The sequence below is a fragment of the Lactuca virosa genome, chromosome 3, assembly GCF_052849685.1.
Source record: "Lactuca virosa cultivar CGN04683 chromosome 3, Lactuca_virosa_CGN04683_v6, whole genome shotgun sequence".
Lineage (NCBI taxonomy): Eukaryota > Viridiplantae > Streptophyta > Magnoliopsida > Asterales > Asteraceae > Lactuca > Lactuca virosa.
The window spans coordinates 69,535,549-69,546,232 of NC_136428.1; positions in this window are offsets into that span (position 1 = coordinate 69,535,549).

The following is a 10,684-nucleotide window of genomic DNA, read 5'->3' on the forward strand; positions in this document are numbered from 1 at the left end:
ATAAGGTTTCTAAGTCCATAACTATTTCTGGTATGTACTTGACCCGACTCGGCACGGTCCATTTGGGTTGCATGACACCATGCAATTGGATAAACTAAAATGAGAGAGATAACACTTATGGTTTATTAATATATTATAAGTTCTAATATATTAATAATATTATTTAATTAGTTTGATCAAGAATTAATTTAGAATTAATTAAGTGATCAAATGATAACTAATTAAATATATGGGTAGATTATGTAAATCTTCCATATCTTATATAGTGGGCTAAGAGGCTCCATGGATTATCAAGTTGGGTTCCACCCATAGGATGCTCCATGGATGCTCCATGGGAGTTACAAACCCATGGGTCATGGAAATGAAGAGTCATGACACATTAGGGTTTACATGGTGTAACCCTAGATGTGTCAACACTATATAAGAAACCCATTCTTCACCAAAATAGGCGACAATAAGAAACAAGAGGGCTAGAGCCGATTTTGCAAGTGTAAGATTCTCTCAAAGTTTACTCCTTTGCATTTGGTGTTGTGTGAAGCATTTGAGGCATCACACTTGGGGTGCTAGGCTCACAAGGTTTCAAGGATCATAAGCAACAACAAGGTAAGTTATTCTATCTTTCATGCAAGTTAAAATTTGTTCCCCATGTATGCTAGATAGGAATATAACCTTGGAATTCAACTTTGCATGATAATTAGACAAACATAGATCCAAGGTTATTAGGGTTGCATGTACACTTAGGAAGTGTTAGAATGCTCAAAACCCATCAGGAAGTGTGTGTGATTGTGGGCATGGATTGGCTCGGTCGATTCGGTGCTATGATTGACTGTGAGGGCCAGCGAGTGGTAGTTCGAACCCCAAGTGGGGGAAAACTGGTTGTATATAGTGAGGGCACCAGAGTGGGAGCAGGGTTTTGTTCAGCTGCCAGGGCCCGACAGTATATTCAGCATGGGTGTGCGGGTTATTTGGTGTATGTGGTGGATACACGGGTCAGGGACCAGAATCCAGTTTCAGAGGTCCCGGTGGTTAGAGAGTTTACTGATGTATTCCCGGAGGAGTTGCCAAGGATACATCCGGAGAGGCAGGTCGTGTTCTGGATTGACCTGGTGCCAGGTGCGGCTCCTATCGCCAAGGCACCGTACCGATTGGCGCCACCCGAGATGCAGGAGCTGTCATCACAGCTGCAGGAACTGCTGGGCAAGCAGTTCAGTCGACCTAGCAGCTCTCCATGGGGAGCACCGATCCTCTTCGTCAGGAAGAAGGACGGCTCGCACATGATGTGCATTGATTATAGGGAGTTGAAAAAGTTGACGGTGAAGAACCGTTATCCACTCCCGAGGATAGATGACCTCTTTGATCAGTTGCAGGGGGCATCTTGGTTCTCCAAGATAGATTTGAGGTCGGGGTATCATCAGGTCCGAGTAAGAGAGGAGGACGTGGAGAAGACCGCATTTCAGACTCGTTATGGTCATTACGAGTTCGTGGTGATGCCGTTTGGGCTCACCAACGCACCGTCAGTATTTATGGACCTGATGAATCGGGTCTGCAGACAAATGTTGGATCGCTTGGTCATCGTGTTTATAGATGATATCTTGGTGTATTCCTAGACTCGTGAGCAGCACGAGGAGCACCTCAGGGAATTGTTGGGGGTTCTGAGACGAGAGCGGCTATATACCAAGTTCTCGAAGTGCGAGTTTTGGCTACGGGAGGTCCAGTTCCTCGGGCACCTCATTAACCAGGATGGGATTTTGGTCGACCCGGCCAAAACCAAGGCAGTCATGCAATGGGAGGTTCCGAAATCTCCCTCATATATTAGGAGTTTTCTGGGATTGGCAGGGTACTACCGGAGATTCATACGGGATTTCTCCAAGATTGCAGTACCCCTCACTCGTCTAACGAGGAAGGGGGTGGAGTTCCGGTGGGGCCCTGAGCAGTAGAGGGCATTTAAGACCCTCCGTCAGCGTTTGTGTGAGGCTCCAGTTTTGACACTTCCGTAGGGAGTTGAGGATTTTGTGGTGTTCTGTGATGCATCTATCACAGGTTTAGGGGTGGTCCTCATGCAGAGGGTTCGAGTGATAGCCTACGCATCACGACAGCTGAAGCCGCATGAAACGAGATATCCTACTCATGATTTAGAGTTGGGAGCGGTGGTGTTCGCTCTCAAGATATGGAGACATTACCTATATGGGGTCCGTTGTACCATATATACGGACCACAAAAGCTTGAGACGCATCATGGATCAGCCGAACCTGAATATGAGGCAGCGCAGGTGGCTGGACGTAGTCAAGGACTACGATTGCGAGATCCTTTACCACCCCGGTAAAGCAAATGTGGTGGCAGATGCTTTGAGCAGCAAGTCAGCTGGGTCTTCCACCTCAGCGATATATATGAGGATAGCGGTGGATTCTCCGCTTGTGAGTTTGATCAGAGATGCTCAGGTCGAGGGCATGCAGCCAGACAACTGGAAGATGGAGAGGATCAGGGGAGAGAACACCCGGTTTGTGCAGGATAGCCGAGGATTATTAACCCGATGCGGTCGGGTATGGGTTCCGATGCCTGGTGGAGTCAGACAGACAGTCATGGAGGAGGCTCATAATTCTCACTTCTCTATTCACCCGGAGGCCACCAAGATGCACCGAGATTTGAGTTTGAGCTACTGGTGGTCGTGCATGAAGCGATAAATCGCTTGGTATGTCGAGAGGTGCTTAACCTGTAGGATGGTCAAGGCCGAGCATCAGAGGCCGCATGGCAAGCTACATCCCCTGGAGATTCCCATGTGGAAATGGGAACAGATCACGATGGACTTTATTACCAAGTTGCCGAGGACGACGAAGGGGTTTGATGCCATATGGGTCATCGTGGATCGATTGACCAAGAGTGCCCATTTCTTTGCCATACGGGAGAGTTCGTCGGCCGATAAGTTGGCCGACGTGTACGTCCGCGTGATCGTGGCTCGCCATGGGATTCCGGTCTCCATTGTCTCCGATCGGGATGTTAGGTTTACCTCCCGTTTCTGGCAGAAGTTCCACGAGGAGCTGGGCACGCGATTGCATTTCAGCACAACTTTCCATCTGCAGACTGACGGTCAGAGCGAGCGGACCATCCAGACCCTCGAGGATATGTTGAGGGCGTGTGTCATTGATTTCGGTGGGAGTTGGGATTCCCACCTACCGCTTGCAGAGTTCGCCTACAACAACAACTATCATTCCAGCATTGGCGCCCCGCCTTTCGAGCTGTTGTATGAGCGGAGATGTCGCACCTCGGTTTGTTGGGGTGAGGTCGTACACAGGGTAATGGGACGGACGGAAGTAGTCTTGTAGACTACCAAGAAGATTCAGCAGATTAGGCAGCAACTGCAGACCGCTCAGAGTCGGTAGAAGAGTTACGCCGACTGACGCCGATCCGAGCTAGAATTTCAGGTGGGTGATATGGTTCTCTTGAAGGTCTCACCCTGGAAGGGTGTAATCCGCTTCATGAAGAGAGTGAAATTGGGTCCCCGTTTCATTGGGTCATTCAGGATCATTGCCAGGGTTGACAAGGTGGCTTACAGGTTAGAGCTACCGGAGGAGCTTAGTCGGATCCACAACACCTTCCATGTTTCCTAGTTACGGAAGTGCATTATGGATCAGGAGGCAGTGGTGTCGTTGGATGATATTCATGTCGATGAACGCCTGAATTACGTGGAGAGGCCGGTGGCCATAATGGAGAGAAAGATGAAAGTTCTGCGGAACAAAGGGATACCTATGGTGAAGGTACAGTGGGAGCATCAGAGGGGGTCCGAGTGGACATGGGAGCCAGAGGCAGAGATGCGGGAGCACTATCCGGAGCTGTTCGTCGCGACAGACTTCGAGGGCGAAGTCTAGTTCAAGTGGGGGAGAATTGTAACGCCCCGATTCTCAGGTATTGACGTTATAAGTATTTTCTTATTTTCATGGCCTACTCGACGAGTTGGTTGCCCTACTCGTCGAGTAGCAGCGGGTTGGTCCGCATGTTTTAGTGACCTACTCGTCGAGTCCAAGAAGGGACTCGACGAGTAGGAGCTGGCAGATGAAACCCTAAATTCCGGGGATTTGCACCCTATTTAAGGACCACTTATTCCCCTTAGCCTCTCCTACAACCTCCCTTGAGTTCAGGAACCCTAATTCATGGTTGCTCTCTATATTTGTGTGCTTCTTAGCTTGGAAGAGGGATCTTTAGAGTAAAAGCTTGGAGTTCAAGAAGTTTGGAGCAAGGGGCTGTTGTAGATTCGGATTCTTCTCTGTCTTGGCATTATTTTTGAGGTAACAAGTTGTTACCTTGGCTCTCTCTTAGTTATATCTCTTCATTTATGGGTTTGGGATTTTAGGGTTTTGTGTGGTGGTTCTCCGATTTGGGTTAAGATCTGAGGTTGTAACCTCAAATTTGGGCTCCTTTAGCCCCTCTTTGTCATAAAGTTTCAGTCCTTGTCGAGCTATGACCTTTCCCCTTACCTTAAGCCACTCCTTTAGCTTGTTTTGGGCCATTATCATCTTGCATGCACGTAAAGTTTGCAACTTTACGTGATAAACATGCCCTAGGAGCTTAGATCTGCAGTATGAAGCCTTTGCATGGCTTAAAAAGCATCTGTATGTATGAAGGATTAAAGGGACTCGGCGAGTCGCAAGGTCGACTCGGCGAGTCACATGAAGATGGTCATGAACTCGACGAGTTGGATGAACAACTCGGCGAGTCCGATGAAGATTTCCTTGGGCTCGGCGATTCAGTCGATGACTCGACGAGTCGGCTAGGGGTTTCTCAACCTTTGGACACGTATGAACGCGACGAGTTGTAAGGGGAAAAACTCGCCGTGTTGGCCAAGGAGTTACGACCACTGACACTAGGAACTCGATGAGTCACTCAGTGACTCGGCGAGTAGGTGAGTATGCAAGGAACTCGGCGAGTGGCTGGATGTACTCGACGAGTTGAGGTCAACATAGACCGTTGACCTTGGCAGACGACTTTGACTTTGACCGAGGTTTGGCCATTGGACTTCTGGGGCATTTTGGGAGGTTGGAAATTTATAAGCATGGTTCCATGGTGCAATTAGGTGGTGGAGTTGTGCCGGCATTCCAAGAGCTTGGGTTTATCTTCGAGTCGACAGTGCAATGTGAGTTCTCCTCTCTATATCAACAGGGTCTACGGCACCAAGGCCGACCCTTTATAATCTGTATCCTGGTTTAGGATGGTTGTTATGTTATTGATCTGTTAGATTTCATCCTGGTTTTAGGATGGTTGCTATGCTAGTAATCTGTTAGATTGATATCTTGGTTGTAGGATGGTTGCCATGTTAGTGATCTGTTAGATCTGAATGACTATCTGTTATTGCATGCTAGCGTATGATATTTATGTGCACATGTTTATTGGTTTGGGGAAAGGGTTGAGGCAGGTCCTGCTGTGTGCAGTAGGCCAAGACACCCTGGGCGGACCGGGTAGACTGCAGGCTCGGGCCGGGCAAATCTAGTCAGGACGAAGGCCCAACGAGCGGTCCGGATAGGCTGAAGGCCCCGAGGAGGGCGGTCCAGACGTGCCGAGGGCTCGGAGAGCGGTCCAGATAGACTGAGGTCTGGGATTCAGTCCAGTCAGACTGATGGCTCAATACGTATGCTGTATTGTTTCCTTATATGTTTATATGATATGGTCATATCTGTGTGGCGTTGGTATTTGTGGGGGTAACTCACTAAGCCTTCGAGCTTACAATTATCGATTATTGTTTCAGGTACTTCTGATGGTTGCAGGAAGGCGAAGGCATGATCGTACCGCTCCTCACACGTTATGATTTTATGTTTTGATTCGTGGATACTCTGACTATATACTATTTTGAAAACAAGTTTTGTAATCATCATTGGTTTTGAAATGTTTTAAAAAGTTTAAAATTGGCATGATTTTTATGAATGTTACACTTTTGCATATATTTTATCAACTTTGTTCTATACAACTCCAAAAACACATATAAATACTACATTGTTCAAACCTTCAAACAGAATTTTAAGGATTCAACCGTACAAAAAACAAAACAAAACAAAAAAAAACAAAAATTACCTCTAGGGGGAGAAAACGAAATCATCATCGTCTTCATCTAGATTCAACACCATTGCTGGTGTGTTCTCAAATTTCATCTTGAAAGCACTCGACCTTGTACTCCTCATTCTACTCCAATTTTTCTTCTTCGAAATATCACAATGCAACTTCAGTAAACAACTCTTGGAGAATCGATGATTATATACAAAACAAGAACATAATTTATCGATTTTTTTGTTGATTCTAGTAAATATTCTTTGATCTTGTGTTCCGATAGAAACGATACTCGAATCCGCGTTTCTGCAATGTTCTTGGGATTATGCGTTCAGTTGAGATCAAAATAGGTAGTTTCCTATTTTAATGGTGATGAGACATATACACAAATACCCTTATGCACCCGTTTTCATTTAATGTGATGGTTTTTTATTTTATTTATATTAATTTAATATTATTCATTTTGTATTAAAAATTAAAAAATTGATTGGCCCACATTTAATCCTACATCCATACAATAATTACTTTGAATATAATAACTTAAGTCTCTCTCTCTCTCTATATATATATATATATATATATATATATATATATATATATATATATATATATATATATATATATATATATATATATATATATATATATATATATATATATATATATATATATATATATATATATATATAGACGCACACACACACACTAGATGTGTGTCCGCGCAAAGCAGCGACGATAAATAGCTCTTTTGGAATATAGTTTTCTTACAGGGAAATAACTAATAGATTTTATTATTACTTATTATGTAATAAAAAAAATAACCACTTTTAAATAAAATATTTATGTTTAGAACTTATATTTATATTGCTTGTTAGTTGTTTATACATTTGATGTAAATTAATTATTATCGGTGTCTAGTTTAAGAAATGTAAATTAAATTATATAGATGAATTTAATATTTTAAAATTGTCAATTTGCTTCAAATTAAATTTCTTAATAAACTTCGTTAATTCAAGTATTAAAACTTTTGACAAGTATTAATGATTTATTTATGCATAATTAATTTGTACAAAAAACTTTATATCTTATACTTCTTAAAAGGGAAATCTCCAGAAAAATCCTAAATTTTTTCCCTAATTTACGAAAAAGTCCCAAACTAAAATTTGTTTACGAAAAAGCATGAATTACTGGTAAAAATGACGATTTAACCCATTTTTTCCGGTTTTATTACTTACATGTTTCACTAAAGTCCCATTATTTTACCTTAATTTGCAAATAAGTCCCAAAATAAAATTTACTGATGATTTGGCCCTTTTCTTCATGTAACATAAATTTTATCGGTTTCATTGCTGACTTAAACACTTAGTCATTAAATTAGCTGATAAGATGAATACGATAGGTTATATAATGTCACATTTACTGTAAAATTTGATACGCATCTGATACTCATCTCATCGGCTCATTTATGACTATGTATCTATGTCAGCAATGAAACCAATAAAATGTGTGTTTCCAAGAAAAAAGGGCAGAAAATGAGTTGATGTCTGATGAGATGGATATATTGGGTTACATAAGATTAGATAGACAATTTGATATTTCTTATAAACGTAAAAAATAACGCAGTTGTTGTTAATTTATGTAATTATTGTAGTCTTCGTTAGATACATTTTATGTTCCAAAAAGATATACAATACATCAGGATATCAAGTTTTATGCTAAACATAACATTATATAACTCAACATATCCATCTCATCATCTCATTTAATGACTAGGCGTCCGGGTCAGCAATGAAACATGTAAAATGTATGTTACATAGAGAAAAGGGCCAAATCATCAGTAAATTTTATTTTGGGACTTATTCGCAAATTAGGGTAAAATAATGGGACTTTAGTGAAACATGTAAGTAATAAAACCGGTAAACCGGAAAAAATGTGTCAAATCGCCATTTTTACCGGTAATACATGTTTTTTCGTAAACAAAATTTAGTTTGACAATTTTTCGTAAATTAGGGTAAAATTTTAGAACTTTTCTGCAGATTTTCCCTTCTTAAAATTCAAGATATGACTAATATATATATATATATATATATATATATATATATATATATATATATATATATATATATATATATATATATATATATATATATGGGTATGGCGGTTTTTTCTGGGTTTACCGTTAAACCATAAACATAATATGAACAAGAATTAAAATCAAGAAGAGTAAACTTACAAGGAAAGATGTGAGGGGAGAAGCAACCAGAGTTGTATGTGCAGCAACAGCCTTCTTTTTTTTTTATTTTTATGTATAAGGGATATAATATGAAGTGCTTGAAAGAACTAGGAATGTAAGAGATAGACTAAGAGAATCGGAAATAGATCGTTTAGAGAGACATGAGGAAATTTGATAAACAACAAGATTTTTTAATATGAAAAACTCTCTCTTGATTTACAACAGGTTGCATCCCTTTATATATACAAGGGATAACATAGATATAACATTTCTATAAAGACATGATACCTACTAGCACACCTCTATATTGACACGATACCTATTTACAAGACACAATATTCGATCTGAATAATTTGATCTTTACATAAAGTATGAAATGACAGCACAACCTTATGAATCAATAATTTTATATGACAAAAGAATTTTACATAAATGGCCCTTGAATTTATTTTAATCTGTCTCTTTACATCCTTGTTGAAAAAGCATCACTTGCTAAAAGTCCCGATGAGTACTGTCGATAGAAACCGGTGATCCTGGTTCTGTGTCAATCTGTTCTTCACTGTTCATGATATCTTCTAGTCTCAATAGTGTATCTCCTTCACCGCTGAATGGCAAGAGCATATGCCAATTTTGATGAGAGTATCTTCACCTTCATCATCCAATCTTTGGATTACTGTAACTCCTTTATAATTGATTTCTTGAAAAGCAATTTGTACAATCTTCTGCTGTAATTTATATAGAATTGCTGGAAATTCTATACAAATTTTTTGAGACACCATTTGCTCAAATTCTTTAAACTGATCAAGTACTGGTCTCAACGTTTGTCTCCAAGGGAGATCTAAAATGCGAGATTTAAAACATTCATAGTTTCTGTATATTGCTGTTTTTAATTTTTCATCTTTTTTCTCAATCCTTTGTATAAGCTGTACATTTTTTGCTTCAAGAATTTTTATTTTTTGTTTCAAAATATTATTTTCAATCTGGCTTTGTATATGCTGTGTATCTTTTCCAGATTGCATAAGTTGTTGTTGTAACTTAGCAATAATTTCTTCCTGAGCTTTAATCATTTGCTCTGGACTAGTTTTTGCTATTTCTGAAAATGTTTTCACCTGTTCGGGTTCTATGAAAAAACTGTTTAACCCAAAATGTTCTCGAGCAATATTCATAGCTTCTTGGAAGCTACAACATCCCTTGTAAAGGGGATTTTGACACTGTATATATTTTATGACTGTTGCCCAATTATTAAAAATCCCAACTTTAGTGCCCCTGATGATAACATAATGTGTAAACTTCTTTATTTGTTTTTCAGGGGTCAATGGTGACTGTTTATGAAAGTAAAAACTTAAAGCATTGAGGATTTAAACTTTAAAAGATGAAGCCTGTGGAACTGTCTGAATATGCCATAAGTTGTCTAGCAAACATTGTTGGTCTTCTGTCAAGTTTACTCCAATCATGGGCCTAAACTTTTTACGTTCATCGAAGCAAATTGGTAAAGTGCAGTTACCAAATGCTATAACGGCTTCTCTGTTCTGTGTATATTGTGTATTTTTTGAAGGTCCTGTCCAATAATATGCATGTTGAATATTTTGAGATTATGGTTTAGATCCTTGCAAGAGGTTATTATTATGTGTAGTACTCGCTATTTCCATATAAGGAATCGAGTTTTGTTGTGTGGGTTTATGTAGATATTATGTTTTTATTGCTGAATCCAATAATTTTTCTGTTGATGTTGTGTTTCTATCTTCCTCTGAAGAAATGCTCATGGAAAAGGAACTCCTTTTTTGTTGTGTAGGCTGTATTAATTTATTCTTTCCTTTGTTCTGACTATCCATCTACAGAAAATAATCTGTTAATATTTCTGGATAGCATATCAGCTATTCCATTATTTTCTCCCTTTATGTGTTCAAAATTTATTTTATATCCACTTCCTTGTATTGTATTTTGTATATTAATCCATCGTGTCCTATTTATTTTCTTACTTTGATCATTTTTAATAAAACGAACTATAGCTTCACAATCTGTTCTAACTGTAAATTCTTTATGTAAAAATATCTTAAATTTTTCTGAAGCATTTATTAAAGCTTGTATTTCGTATTCTATAGAAGTCCAATTCATTCTTGTCTTATTAAAGCTTCCACTAGCATATGAGCATATTTTTTCTGTATCTTTTGGGCTATATTTATCGGGTTTACAAAGTATCTTTTGGGCTATCTTCTTGGTTGAAATGTCTTTGTCCATTTTTTGTTGTTTTACTATATAATGGTCCCACTAACTTTGAAAGATTAGGAATAAACTTTCGTGCATAATTAACCAATCCTAAAAAAGCTTGTATCTGTTTTAGATTTCAAACTTTTCTGGGAATTCTAAAATTTTTGTCGATATATAACTTTGTAATTCAATTTTTCCATTTCCTATTTCTAA